Here is a 14167-nt window from a genome sequence, read left to right on the forward strand (position 1 = left end):
ACACTATAAGGCAATAAACTTATAAATGTGTAATGGATTAGTGACACATGTTATGGAGATAAATTAATAGAAAGGAATAAGGGAGTGTTAGAATGATGCCATATCAGAGTAGACAGGAAAGTCCCCTCTGCTGAGATAACATTTGAGCAGAGACTCAGTGGAAGTGAGGGAAAGAGCCATGCAGATATTAAGACAAGAAAATTCCACACAGATGGTACAGCAAGTGCATGTCAAGAAGCACAGCATATTTTCTGGTTGTTTTTTGGGTTTTTTGTTTGTTTGTTTGCTTATTTTTTAAGGAACAAGAGGAGTCTAGCATGGCTAGAGAGGGCAGATAGAGGCAGAGCAAAGGTAGGGAAGAGGTGGGAGGGATCACATGTAGAAAGACAGAAGAAAGAACGATCATAAAGGCCTCTAGGAAATTGTAAGGGCTATGATTTTTACTCTGAATGAGATGGAGAACCACTGGAGGATTCTGAAAGACATGATTTGATTTCTACCTTTCGCAGATCACTAGGGCTGTTGGCAAGAAAATAGCCTAGAGGGCAAGTTGGAAGCCTCTTGAGTGGCTACTGAAATAGATATTACAGATGGGAGATAATGGTGAGTTGAACCAGGACAGCAGTGGTAGAGATGGAGAAAAGTGGTTTGATTCTGGACATAAATCAAGTTGAACCACTTGAAATTGATGTTTTTGAGATCAAAAATGGTCCAAAGTTGGAAATTTCACATGGGTCCACACAATATTTGAAGGAAATGCCAAAGTTATCTCACCATGAGTTGGAACTATTCTGTGAAGTTGCCTTAAAAAGTATTGCAATGTTAATTGCAAGGTTTTTGAGATGAATTCTGATGGAAGACTCTTTAAGATGAGAAAGACCACCACATGGTGGGTTTTAGGACCAATCAGCATCTTCTTTTTCCTATGTTAAATTTAAGGTATTTATTAGTCATTCAAGTAAAGACATCAAGTAAGTAGCTAAATAGATCTGGAGCTTGGCAAAAGGTTCAAATCCTATAAGATTAAGAGTATCTTCTATGAAGAATCATCTCGGAGTTCCCATTGTGGCATAGTGGAAACAAATCCGACTAGGAATTATGAAGTTGCAGGTTCAATCCCTGGCCTTGCTCAGTGAATTAATGATCTAGCATTGCCGAGAGCTGTGGTGTAGGTCGCAGACACAACTCCGATCTGGCATTGTTGTTGTTGTGGCATAGGCCGGCAGCTGTAGTTCCAATTGGATCCCTAGCCTGGGAACCTCCATATGACACGGGTACAGCCCTAAAAAAGACAAAAAAAAAAGAATCATCTCAAAGATATTAGTCTGTTTGGGTTGCTATAGCAGAATACTATAGACTGGGTGGCTTGTAACAACAGAATATTCTCACTCTTCTGGAGGTTGAGAAATCCAAGATCAAGCAAGGTGCTGGCAGTTTGGTGCCTGTGGGAGCCTACTTCCTAGTTCACAGATGTCTGTCTTCTTATGGTTTCTTCACATGGTTTAATGGGCAAGGGAGCTCCATGAGATGGTGAGTCACTTGGAGTGATAAAACATGGTGTAGGCCTCCATTATAGGGTAGTGTCACTCCCTTTTCCACCTCTTGATTCCTTGTTCCATGAATTCTGGCTATAGGAGAAACAGCAGCATGTATTGGGTGCTGGTTTAGCACAAATACATACCTCCTAAGGAAATTTGCCTCAGCCCTTCAAGGTATTGCCACCAAGCTGGCACTGTCACTGAGTCTTCAAAAGGCATTCCACCATTCTATCAAATGATTCAGGATGTAAGATGGGAAACATGGAAGACATTGAATTCCATGAACTTGGGCCCATTGTCACAGTTTATTTGCTGTGAAATGAATTTCTTCATGAGAACCAATGTTGTGTGGAATACCATGACAGTGGATAAGGCTTTCTATATGTTACGGATGGTAGCTTTAACAGAAGCAATACACGCAGGGGCAGCGAATCCATATCCAGAGTAAGTGGATATTCCAGTAAGAGCAAAACACTGCCACTTCCATGATAGAAATTGTTCATTGTAATCAACCTATCACTAGGTAGCTGAATGGTCACTCCAGGGAATGGCGCTATATCAGGGACTCAATTTTGTTCTCTGCTGTTAGCAGTGAGTGTAGCCAGGTCAGCCTTGGTGAGTGGTCGTCAGTGTTTCTGATGCTATAAATAAGCTTCATTCTTGCAATTATGGACACTTTATTCCTGAGCCCTTTGAGCAATAACAGAAGTGATTGAGGAATCTGATTGATATCCACAGAACTGATATTCACTGAATTATTAAAATCTTCCTCTGCTGAGACCACCCATTGCTGAAACATGGGAGACAAATATCCCAATTTTCTTTACCCATTCAATGCCTCTTCCCCCAGACCTCTTTGACACTAATTTTATAATCATGTTCCTCCCACGACTATAACCATCCAGCCAAACCATTTGCCAGAGCCCATGAGTTAATATATGGTATCATACCTAACCGTTTCTCCTTCCAAACAAAATGAAGAGTCAAGTGTATTACCCAAATTATGCCCACTAGGAGAACTTTCCTTCACCACTGTACTTTAGAAACTTTTCAGAAAAAGACTATAATGCAGCCTGTATATCACACCGAACCATCTGTAAAGCAGGCCTGAGATTTTTCTCTTCTTTTATCAAATGTTCATAGGGAACTTCCCATGAAGCCATCAATGCAGGCTGGGAGAGAAAAGGTAATAAAGAAAGAATAAGAATGATGACCATTTGGGCCACTTATTCATGTAATTGACTTAGGTCTTCAAGGTCAACTTGAACCATATATATATGTATATGCATATGTGTGTGTATACACACACACACACACACACACACACACAGACACATACCACTTCCATTTGTAATGGAAGGCTGCTGTGCATGTGCCCAACTCTGTGGCTTGGTGGGTGAGACAACATCCGGTAAAATGGGCAACTCAGGTCTCATGGTATATCTGGTCTGTGATTAAACATTAAATCTCTATTAAGGCCCTGTAGCAGGCCAAATGCTATTTCTCAAAAAAGTAGTTATTCAGATAAAATAGCAGGGCTTTGCTCCAAAATCCTCAGAATCTGCACTGTAATTGACTTCTAGTGGCCCACCTTACACCCAAACAACATCCCTACCTGAAAGTGTCATTTTAAGCACCATTAGATCTACTAGATTGTATGACACAAGTGGAAGAGTAGCTCGTCCAGCAACCTACACCTGTTTTCAGAGCCTACTCTTATTCTGGGCTCTATTCAAAACAGGTAGCTTTTTGGATCACTTGATAAGTGGACTGGAGTAACATATGTAAAGGAGGAATATGTTGCCTCCAGAATCCAAAGAGGCCCACTAGGCATTGTGCCTCTTTTTCATTGTAGAAGGAACCTTAGAAGAGATATCTCCACACCACACACATCTGACCCCCAGAAACCTTGCTAAGATAGAGGCCCCTGAATTTTGTCAGATTTATTTCCCAACTTTCGACATGAAAGTTTCTTACAAATAAATCTAGAGTGGTCACTACTTCTTGCTCACTAAGTCCAATCAGCCTAATGTCATCAATATAATGGACAAGTGTGATTGATGTCTTATGGAAATGAAAGTGACCAATATTCCTGTGAACTAAGTTATGACATAAGGCTGGAGAGTTAATGTACCCCTGAAGTATTATGGTAAAGGTGTACTGTTGGCCTTGCCATGTGAAATAAAGTAGCTTTGGGTGGTATTTATTCATAGGTATAGAGAAAAACATATTTCCATATTAGTGGCTGCATGAGAGAGGAAGTGTTAGTTTGAACAAGCAATAAAACCACTTCTTGTACACCAGCTTCAATTGGAGTCACCACCTGGTTAAGTTTATGATAATCCACTGTCATTCTCCAAGACCCACCCATTTTCTGCACAAGTCAAAGAGGCAAATTGAATGGAGATATGATGAAAATCACCTTCAAATCCTTGATTCCTTGATGATGGCACTCATCTTTATCCCTGTAGGAATGCAGTATTGTCTTGAGTTCACTATTTTCATAGGTATATGTAGTTCTAGTAGCTTCCACTTGATCATTTTCACCATAATAGCCTTCACTCAATAGCTCAAGGAACTAGTGGATGGATTCTTCTAGTTGCTAAATATGTCTAGTCCAATTATAAATTCCAGTACTGGGAAAATAACCAGAGAATCACTTTGGGAATCTACTGTATGAAAAACCTGAACTAAAATGCCATCAATCATAAGACTTTCATAAGTCATATTCTGACTTGTGGACCATGGTAACATTTTGGGTCTCCTTGAATTAGTGTCAGTTCAGAGACAGTGTACAATAATCCTTAATTATTTCCATTTCCCTGATGTATTGTCACCATGGTAAAAGGCTGTACATACCTTCAAGGAAGGTTGGGAGAAAGATTAACAGTACTAATTTTTGACAGTGTAGCAGGGTTCTTCCTCAAGAGGACTCAACCTCCCCTTCATTCAAGAGGTTCTGGGTCTATAGAATGACTCGAATCTAGAAATTGATTGATTGGACATGACTTTTTATGATTCAAGTTAGACTTTAGTTCACTTGTTCTAGAACTATGTTATGACCTAGAACATATCAAATAATTTAGTAGACTGTCCACTATTTTATTTTCTAGAAACACCATGATCAACTAGTCTATCATATGTCTCAGCCAGATGATTCTGTTTGCTGTTTTGATTCTGCTGTCCATATGGTAACCACACTTGCCTTGCCTTTGGTAATTAAGTGCTGCCACTTGGCCCATGCCACCCTGAAATCCAATTATCCCTATCAAATTTAGTTTTATAATTTAGTAACAGCATTTCCCACAATAATTTCTGATTTGCAGAAAAGAGTGACCAAGAAGCTCTTCAGTGATGCTGGGGTTCCCCTCACAAATTTATTTCTTTATAGCCGTTTTGTAAGATGTGAACTCTGGATCCTGCAAGGGTGAGTAGGCAGGTCTTACATGATAAATACACCCTAACCTTCCTTTCCCCAAGTCTTTGGGTCATTTTACCATATACCATGGCAATTCTGGCATTTCAATTTAATTTAATGGAGGCCAGAATGTTGGTCTGTGTTTTGGCCAACAGAAAAATGGTTAGAACTCTTTCTGTTCCTTGAAGCTGTAGTGTTTAATTCAGAATCTCTACTTAGTGGGCCCATATGGATAAATTCAGCCTGATTTAATTTCATGTTCTTTCCACTATTATTCAATACCCTCAATATCCATTCCCGCACATATTACCTGGACTTCTGTCTGTATAAATTGGAAAAAGTTTGTAGTTCTTTTGGAGTGTAGCACACCTCACATTGGATACTCTGCATACCTCAACTTTTAGGGCCTACAGGGACTTGAGTCTATACTCTAGAAGCAAAGAGGGGTGGGAGTGGGGATCTTGAAGCAAATCAACAGTGCCTCACAATTATTTCAGGGAAGCCAATATAGTTTATCTACACAAAGCAGGGTTAATCTTCTTAGATAAGAACGCAAAGGAAACTTCTACTGGCATCAAATTTTCTACTTCAAAATTTCTTCTTCATCAAAACTTCTACTTCAATAAAATTTATGGGTTTAATGTTTTCAGGTTCATAAAGAACATCCCACGTGTCCCCATTCCTGTTTTGAGGATCCCATTCCATTCCAATCAATGACCTTATTTTAACAGCAGAGCTCTGTGAGGCTGAGAATTCAATTTGTGTTATAATTCAACCACCAGCAGAATAAGGCTCTGGGCTTGGTTTTCAACAGTTTCAGCTAGGCAGCTAAAGGAGATAAGGGTTTCTTTCAGGGCAGACATAGGAAGTTTCAGGTCATTTATGAGATGCTTAAACCAACAGTTTGAATCTCGAAATTATCCTTTTCCCACTTTGTCCAGGAACTCCAGTAACTGTGTGCCTTTAATGTTCTAGACATTGGATAAAATATTAGGTATCTAATGGTAAATAAACAATCATAGTCTTTAGTTACATTAAATAGATAAATGTGTAGGTAGTGTGGGAGAAGTATGGAGATACTGAAAATAGGAAACGCTGCCAGAAAAGATGGATGTAAAGTGATATTTTGTGACACCAGAGGATTAAGCAAGAAGGATCTTTGTTTTAATTTGGAGAAGCGATGAGAGAAGAAATAGTAATGGAATGCAGTATGTCAGAGAGAGGGGATGGTACGTATGAAACACTCCAAAATAAGAAAAAGATATATGTATTGAATAAAATGTTGTTGGTGCATAGTGAGAAATTAAACAATGGCATGGAATGAGGTTAGAGAGATAGGAAAACATCACGGGTAGACTGAAAGATTGTAATGGTGATACGTGAGGTCTCAGCTGATCATGAGGGAAATGAAGATAAAATGGAGCTAGTGGATAATAAAAAAATAGGAAGACATTAAAGATTAGATAGAGGTCATGACTTGGTTGAAGAACCATTATAAGGGTACAGTTCCCACATGAAATTAAATAAAATATCAAGTTCAGAGTTCTTGTGTATTGCCAAGCTCAAAATTTAGCATCGAATCGGAATCAGTAGAGACTACAAAAGCAGAGATGTTGCAAATTAAAGATTTGACTATGCAAGTCACTTCCCAGGACTGTATCAGAAACAATACCCGGTATAGTGAAAACTGAAATATTAGAATCATGAGAATACCAACTTATAAAATACTGGGTTCACATATACATTAAGAAATTAACATAAAACTCTTTAACAATTATTTTGTTTCCCTCCATACCCCTTTTGCATGAAAAGAGTACTTTAAATGTTAATGTTTCCTGAGTTTAAAAAAAACAAAAAGTATCCTCTAAAGCAGAAGTCAAACAGTGTTAGCCAGAAACTTCCCTGGCATTTTAGATCAAAAGACAAAATATTCAAAATGCACACAAAGAAGAGAAACTTTACATTTTTGGAAGTGTTATGTTCTTAATTTTTAATTGGAATTTTCTACCGTATTTGCTTTTCAGAAAATTTAAAATTGTATTTTAAGCATAAATAGGTATGTGACTTTGTGATTCACTTTGTATATAACATTTCTAGGTAGAATGCTCCTAAATACATTAGAGAACGTCAAATTACTTCTGTTGCTAACCACTTATTCTAAGTACATTATCTTTATGGTCCTTAAATCATTTTTATATAAAGTACTAGACATATTTAGTAGCTCAGCAATTCAGCTTAATATGACACCGACACACAGTATTTACTGATCATCTATTCTCTGAAAGCCCTCGGTTTGACCTAAAGAAATTTTCAATCAGGGTTGACATTTACCCACAATAACCTTACATTTCAGTAAACATGAAGATTAAAGGAATATGATATTCTCTGAACTGATAATATCATAAGTGTGTTCTCCATCTGGGCCAAGTCATCTTTAATATTCCTGTTACTTCACAGGATCATCAAAAGAAAAGAATTTACTGTATGACTCACCTAGGTAGTAAGAACCCTTCAGAGCTGGGAACTATGATGAGGAATTGTCTTTATCAAAGGTATTAAGAAATTCTCATTTCAAAAGAATTCGGAATGGAAGGTTTAGTTTGGCGTATGCAGTTGGTGTCCTATACCGTATCCATATCTGAATCTCTTGTCTTACCCTCTGAATTTTTCCCCATTTCCAAATTCTCATGTCTTTGCCTTTTACTGATATCTTGTTATTCAAATTTCAAAGGTATAGAAATCCAATTTTTGCTTTTCTGTTGGGCATGGTGCCTTGAAATGCAAAATTTCTACCTGTAACTAATGATATGCTAAATATTTAACAACTAGTTCTGTGATGGTGGGTGTAGCCCGTTTGTAATATTTGCCAAATTCCATGGTGTAAATACTCTTTACATGGCTAATTTCAAACTGCCAACATGATGTCACTGAATGTAGGTGTAGATGAACTATAGTTTATTATTATTTAGTATTTCTACCATAGAGATATATGTAAATAACCTCAAGAATACAGGTAGTAATAAACTGTAGTAAAATAACTGAGAAGTTATTTTACTTCTTAGTAATAAATTTTGAGTATTCATCAAAATGTTTTTATATATCATTTCCTTAATTGTAAGTTTACATATTTTAATTCTAAATATGTTAGCTCTTATGAGCTGGAATGAGCCGATAGCAGAGTCCACTGACTGCAACTTTATCAAAATGGTACTCATGGTATATACTCATTATTTTATATCACAACTCCCTCTTTCTTTGTTTTTTGCTGTGTTTTGTAAGAGCACATTTGAGATGACTTGTTCTGAAAAGGTAAAAGGAGAATAAACTTTCTGAGATTTATGCCCTGTATGTTAGGGAGAATTCTAAGACGAGCCTTATTTGAGTCACATTCTGTGTAATCACCTTCCATTGAGTGTGGATGGGAAACTGTGATTTGCTTCTAGCAAAGGTGTTGGGATAGCCCCTTTAGAGATAAAAGATGACATCTTCGAAAATCTGAAAGAGAGATTATCCTGCTGCTTTTGAAGAAGTAGTCTGTCTTATTGTAAGAGGGACACCTGGCAATGAACTGAGGGTTCTTCTAAGAGCTGAAATTAGCCTCCAGCTGACAGCAGAAAGAAAGTAGGGACATCAGTCCTATAACCACAAGGAAATGAATTCTTCCAACAATCATGTGAGTTTGGAGAGAACCTGCAGTTCCAGAAATCATATAGCTTAATCGCCACCTAAATTGCAGCTGTGTGAGACCCTGAGCAGAGAACCTAGTCTAGTCAGGCTGGGCTCTTGACACATGGAAATTGGTCAATGTAGATAGTTTTAGGCTGCTAAATATGTAGTAATTTGTTATGTATAAATAGAAAACTAATATACTTTTTACACTTGAAAGAGGACATTCTAGTATGAAAATTAAATTAAAAATTAATTTTTTTCTTCTGAATTTTGAAATCTCGCCCCCTTCTGTGTGACTGAGTTTGTTTGTTTTGTTTTGTTTTAAATACAATGATGATTCTTATTCCCTTTATGGGTAACCTCTTTTCCTCTCTGAAAGCTTTTAGTAGTTTCTCAATTATTCTTGTTTTTTTCTGAAATTTTATATCAATATTATTTGAACAAAATAACAGCTTCATGAGATAAAAATCATATGCCATACACTTCACATATTAAAAGTGTAAAATTTAATTGGTTTTTAGTGTATTCACAGAGTTGTGCAACATAACCTCAATACATTTTAAGACATTTCATCACCTTAAAAAGAAACCCCATTCAACTAGCAGTCATCCCTAGCCTGTCCCACCAATCCCTCCAACCCTAGACAACCACTATTTTATGTTGTGTCTTAGAGATTTGCCTGTTCTAGATATTTCATATAAATTAGATCATACAATATGTGGTCTTCTATAACTGGATTCACTTGGCATATTTTCAAAATTAATCCATATTGTGGATTTCCTGTCATGGATCAGCAGTAAAGAATCTGGCTAGTATCTATGAGGATGTGGGTTCAATCCCTGTCCTCACTCAGTGGGTTAAAGATCCAGCATTGTCTTGAGCTGTGGTATAGGTTGCAGATGCAACTCCAATTCGACCCCTAGCCTGGGAACTTCCATATGCTGTTGGTACAGCCCTAAAAAGCCAAAAAAAAAAAAAAAAAAAAAAAAAAATCCATGTTGCAGCATGTGTATGTACTTCATTTATCTCTACTGATAAATAATATTCTATTGTATATCCCATTTTATCAGTTTGTCAGTTGTTGGACATTTGGATTGTTTCTACTTCCCGGCTGTTATGAATAATGAAGCTATGGGTACTTGTGTACGAGTTTTAGGTGGACATGCTTTCAATTGTCACCTAATTTAGGTGAGGGTGAAATTACTGGTAAGCCTCTATTTAATCTTTCAAGGAACTGGAAGACTGCTTTCTAAAATGATTGTACTCTTTTTCATTTCTACCAGCAGTACATGATGGTTCTAATTTTTCTACATCCTCACAAATAATATCTTTTTGATAATAAGTACTTTCCTTAGTAGAGAGTGGTTTCTCATTGCAGTTTTGATTTGCATTTCCTTGATAGCTATGGAGTTGAGCATCTTTTAATTTGCTTACTCACCACTTCTATAAGACCTTTGAAGAAATGTCTATTCAAATCCTTTACCCAGTTTTACCTGGCTGTCTTTTTATAATTGAGCTGTTAAGGATTTTTTTATGTATTCAAGATCGAAGTCCTTTATAAATATATGATTTGAAAATATTTTCTCCTACTTAGTGTATTACCTTTTCACTTTCTTTGGTTACCTTTGAGATGATACAATTTTTTCTTAAAACGTGCTTATGTTTTCCTTTAATGGTTTTATAGTATTAGCACTTACATTTAAGTCATTGGTCCATTTTGAATTATTTCTTTTTATATAATGTGAGACAGGAGTTTAAATTAATTTTTTTCAAGGTGGATATCTAGATATCTCAGCATCATTTGTTGAAAAGACTATTCTTTCCTCACTGTATTCTCTTAGCACCTTTGTTAAATATGAGAGCTTGTTTCTGGATAATCAACTCTATTCCATTTATCTATATGTCTATTCATATTCTAGTACACACTATCATGTCAAAACACTGAAACCAGACACAGAGATCAATGGAATGTACTTGGGAATTCAGAATCAACTGTTCATGTTTATGATCAACTGATATTTGACAAGGGTGCTAAGATAACACAAAGGGAAGAGACATCTGGCTCAGGGATTTTCTTGTGGGCAGTCTTGTTCCTACTATTTCTGTATCTTTATTTGTTATACATCATTTAGAATTTGTCTTTTTTCTTCAGTCAATTTCAATAATTTATGCCTTTCTAGGAGACTGTACATAGTGCCTAAGTTATCTAACTGGTTGGCATATAGTTTTTTACAGCATTCTCCCCTTTGTGCTATTATTATATATAATATACCTATGTATGTTCCAAGCCCAAAAATGCATTGCTACAACTATTAACTTATATAATTTATGTGTATTGAAGAAGCTGACAAAATAAAAAGTATGTATTTGCAGAATTTGTAATACCTTATTTGCTATTTCTAGTCTTCATGTATTACTCTAAATTTAATTTACCATCTCTTGAAATTTCCATCTACAAACTGCTTTTTCCCCTAAACACCTCCTTTGTGCTATTGTTGTCAAATACATTACATTTTTATATGTAATATTTCCAGCATTATGTTATATACATATTATTTTATACAATTACTGTTTAAATCAGTTTAGATAGAAAGAAGAAGAAATATATATATGTATATGCCTTTTACCAATACATAATAAACCTTAATAGCGCTCTTTTTTTCATGTGGTTTAGAATTAACATTGATTCTTTTAGAGAAGAATTCTCTAAATTTTTATTTGGAAATGCTTTAATTTCACCTTTTTTATGACACATGGTTTTTCTAGATATGAAATTCTTGGTGGACAGTATTTTTCTTTTAGCAACTTGAACCTACTACCCTGTTGCTTTCTGGTATCCACTGTTTCTAATGCAAAGGAAGCTAATTCTTTCATTGGGTTTTCTTGTATGTGATGAGCCATTTTGTTTTTCTTGCTGCTTTCAAAATTTTTTCTGTGGCTTTTGACATTGTTTTACTATGATGTGTCGGTGTATGGATCTCTTTTTATGTGTCCTACTTTGAATTCATGGAGCACTTTGAATGTGTCGATCAATGCTTTTCATCAAATTTATGAATTTTTCACGAATATTTTCTCTAATTTTGTTAGTGCTGTTCAATTTTCTTCATTCTTTAGTCTGTTTTTTAGATTGCATAATCTCATTCTACTTTATAATTTGTTGATTCTTCTTCCAGTTCAAACCTACTCTACTCAAACCTGCTTTAGTTAATATGTTATTTTGGTTATTGAACTATATTTGAAATTATTCTCATAATTTCAATAATTTCCACCTGATTCTTTTTAATACTTTCTGTCTCTTTATTGGTTCTCAACATTTGATGAAATATTGTCATCTTAGATCACTTTGTTAAATAACTTCCTTTAATTGTTTGAATGTAGCTACGCTTGCTTTGTCTTTGTTCATCAAATTTTACATCTGGGTCCTTTCACAGACATTTTCTGCTGCCTGCTTTTTGTGTGCGTCACACCTTCTTGTTTTGTTGCATGTCTCATAATTTTTTTTTGAAAATTTGATATTTTAGATAATATATTGTAGCAATTCTGGATGCTGATTCTCTTTACCCCTTTCTGGGTCTTGTTTTGTTGTCATTTGCTTGTTATTTTGTTTAGTGAATTGGCTCAATTATTTTAGCGAAGTCTATTTTCCTCTCAGCAAGAACTCTCTGATGTTCCTCTTCTAAGGGTGCAGCTTTGGGCAGGTATCACCCTGAGAGGGCAGTGATTTTAGCAAGGTTCTCTTTGACTGTTCTTTTCTCTGATCTCTCTGGTAAATTGTCTGCTTACCCTGATGTCCCATTCTGCTTTTAGGGTTCCCTAATTGCTGGCTGATTGCTCTATTGTTTTCAGTAATGCCCTGGGGCATAAATGGGATTACAGTCTGAAACAAATAAATCCTAGCAGAAGTAGTTTTTGAGACTAGTCTTTGAAGTTTGTTCTTAACCCAAACAGGCTCTTTTTGGCCATCTCCTTCTATGGTTCTCTCTGGTCAGCAAATTGGCTTGCAGTTTAGCTTTTAATCTGTTGTAAAGGTACCAACCTCTTCATAATTGCTTACCACCAAAAACTCAAAAACACAAAAACAATAAATATTTATTTTTCTTTCTTTTTCATTTTCTCCTCCTTTTCCTCCCTTACCTCACCGTTGCCTTTCCCCTTCCCCTCCTCCTTTTTCTTTCACCTTGGCTGCCAAACCTCTGACTTTAAGCCTGAAACTTCATAGATACTAACTCTTAATGTGAACATATTTGGCAACAGGGTTTCTCAACTACCACTTCTGTCTGTATGTTCCTGTCTGCTATCCATTTAAAAAAAAAAAGTGTATAGGTCTCAGCTACAGATGACCTTCTCTATACTTTTGTATAACTTTTAAAGAGGGTGAATGTATTTCGGTGTCAACGCACAGACACATTCACACACTTACACACACACACATACTTTCTCAGCACCCTCCAATTCTCCTTTAAATGAAATTTGTTGAGTTGCAAAATCCCAAGAAGTTTAAGGGATTTGACTAATGGGGTGGATAGCCTAACATAATACTGTGAGTCACTGAGGAAACATCACTTACATATGGTTGGATATAGTTGGGTGAAGGGAAGATTTTAAATTTTGAGGGATTATTTACTAGGTTGATACAGCAAGATTTTGGTATGTGTATCTTAGAGCTTTGAATAAAAATGAGGTGGTGTTAAGACCTTGAGAGTTTGGGAAATAAAACTATGAAAAGAGAATATAAGGAAATACATATAGGGGTTTAGAGCAGGCCATTGAAGAGAACCAAAGAAAATCTACAAAATGGAGTTTACGTCAGCTATGTTCAATTCCTTGTCCCAGGACTGTTTTTATGTTCTTTTTACTAGTCCATCATGGATAATTTATAGGAAGAGTGTAATCCCAGTGTGTATTCAAAGTATATCTGTCTTGGGAAGATTCAGAATGATGGGGTCTCCATCAGGCTACTTAATGAGAAAAAAAAAAAAAGGGTAGATAAAGTCACAGAGTATATGGGAAGCAGTATTTAAAGAGTTGACCCCATATCAGTTGGGAACTAGGGTGTTACACAGAGGATGAGGCTGGTGGCCATAGTTGTAGAAAGCAACTGTGTGTGTGTGTGTGTGTGTGTGTGTGTGTGTGTGTGTGTGTGTGTTGGAGAAAAGGGTATGTGTGAAACGGAGTTAGAGTGAATGTGCAGAGACAACCTGAAAGCAACTGTAAAGTCAGCTCGGAAATGGTGCTGAGTAGAGTCGTTGGAATTCTCATCTATTTCCTGCCCCCACCCCCCAATTCATGAATGTGAAAACTAAACTAAATGAGAATCACCTGCTCCTTAGAACAATCCAAGCAGACTTCATATCTGCCCTTCCCTATGACTCCACCAGCCAACCACATTTGCAAAGCTCTATTTTCTGCCTCTCTTAATCCCAGTTCCTTGATTTACCTTAATCTAAGATAAAATAGAGACATCTAGAGAAGCACTAGTTCTTACCGTTTCTCCTCCTGAGAACTTTGTGGCCCACATGTCAGCACCTTTAGACTTCTGACT

Source organism: Sus scrofa, chromosome 13 (genome assembly GCF_054392235.1).
Source record: "Sus scrofa isolate SSC_HxYL_T2T_F1_AM1 chromosome 13, Sscrofa_HxYL_maternal_Yorkshire_Landrace_v2.0, whole genome shotgun sequence".
Taxonomy (NCBI): domain Eukaryota; kingdom Metazoa; phylum Chordata; class Mammalia; order Artiodactyla; family Suidae; genus Sus; species Sus scrofa.